Genomic DNA, 1,991 nt, shown 5'->3' on the forward strand with positions numbered 1-1,991 from the left:
TGATGTTCTTATTCGATAATCTATACAAAGCAGTCCTAGGAATATCTCATTGTAATTTGTGTAAAACTAACTAAACAACTCCGTCCGAACCGGCTTCGGAAGGCCCAACGGTACCGACCGGCCGCCGTGTCGTCCTCGGCTGATTTGCGTCACTGGATATGGATATGGAGGGGCATGTGGTCAGCACATCGCTCTACCGCCCTTTGTCAGTTTTCGTGACAGGAGCCGCTACTTCTCAGTCAAGTAGCTCCTCAATTAGCCTCACAAGTGTAGAGTGAACTCCGCTCGCCAACGGCGCGCGGCGTACCCGGACGGTCACCCATCCAAGTGCTAGCCAAGTCCGATAGCGCTTAACTTCGATGATCTGACGGGAACCGGTGTTACCACTGCGACAAGGCCGTTGGCAAAACTGGATGATGAAAAATGCGGAAGGCTGCCTGTTTTGTAACTGCTACATTTTACAAAAATTATCTTACAGTTCAGGAGTCGGTGCCAACGAGGAATGAGAAAACTAAGTGAGGTGTGAAGCTTAAGACGTTAAGAGTTGCGAAGGAATTGAAAACAATAATGCAATGTCTGTAGTTACCTGGCGCAGTGTTAGAAGAGTGAGTTACCTGGCGCAGTGTTAGAAGAGTAGACTCATATTTGGGAGTAGCTGGTTGGTCATCTGGAGATGGATTTTCGTTGATTAGCTTAGATGAAGACCAGATTTGTTTTCTCCAGTAATCTCACTGCAAATTCCCAGTTTGAAACCCTGCGTTAGGTTATCCTCCGTTGTCACTTCCCTTGTATGTATCAGCCAGCAGCTTTCCTAACTAGTGCCTCTCTTCCAGCGACATCGGTTCAAGTGGGATGCTGAATCCGAGCAAATGTGTGAACTGTTGGCAAGGCACATGACAACATGCTGCTGTTGTCTAATACTACTAACGTTATAATGTCTGCAAAGGGAAATAAAAACCAACATAACGAGAACTTTCTGCGCTACCATAAGCTGGAATGCTCACGATATTTCAACAGAGATAGATAGATACTGAAGTGAATGTGACTACCCCAACCGGTAAGCACTGAAGAAAGTTTTCTTTGGCATGGAAATCTGTATTTATTCACATACGTTTTCCGGGCGCTATTCAACCACAGTGACACAGGAACGTAGATCTCTCAGTAACCGGTGGACCGGCGGTAGAGAGGATGTTGCGATATATACCGTTACCTGAAGACCTGTTGCCATTTTATCACACGGTAACGTCATACGTATTTATAAGCCCAAGTAAGCTAAGGAAAGCGATGACAATTACCTCCAAGAACAACATTCGTTCTCATACTAGCTCCGTTCATAGGGTTCTCCTAAACGCCAGTTACTGCGCATAAGCCGTGAGGTGTTATATTCCTATACATGAACCAATGTATTCTAACATGCAAAGTGTTTTGAGTAAACCTAACAAGCAATGTAAAATCCACCTAAAATCGGCAAGCGGCAATGTCGCCCTTTCGATGCGCCACGCATAGTCTGGCAGCTGACAGTCCCTTCAGATTTTTGGATGTTCGAGGTAGTGGCATGTGTTTAAGTCTACTAACAACTGCTATTCAAAAATAATAGTGTATAACACCTCTTTTAATTTCAAGTGTTACCTCTAGCCAAAACCTACAGACTTCCTAAGATCGTTACCTAATACTAAACGGAAGTAAACTAGTAGAAATACTCTGCACTATTATATAAAGAAATATTCTTTGGTGGTGACTGTACATGGACAAACAAAAGCAGGCTCCAACATCATTACTGTTCTATCCGCAGTATTATGCTAGTACACGTCGAGTTGCGTAACTGTAAATTGGAAAAACTTTGCGTCTGCATTCCTTATTCATCTTTTCAACGGAGAGCCAGTATTTTCAGTTTCCATATAACTAGTAAATTAAATATTGCGGAACTCAACAGTAATGTCGTGTGAAACATAGTGGTTACTTTATTATGTTCGATAAAAAGATAAACTTTC

At 43.1% G+C, this 1,991-nt stretch overlaps 1 pseudogene; it reads right to left on the bottom strand.

Moving 5' to 3' along the window:
* Nucleotides 1–286: 286 nt before the first annotated feature.
* On the bottom strand, nucleotides 287–405 carry LOC124723632 (annotated as a pseudogene).
* Between the last annotated feature and the right edge of the window lie 1,586 nt (nucleotides 406–1,991).

This window comes from Schistocerca piceifrons, chromosome X (genome assembly GCF_021461385.2).
Source record: "Schistocerca piceifrons isolate TAMUIC-IGC-003096 chromosome X, iqSchPice1.1, whole genome shotgun sequence".
Taxonomy (NCBI): Eukaryota; Metazoa; Arthropoda; class Insecta; order Orthoptera; family Acrididae; genus Schistocerca; species Schistocerca piceifrons.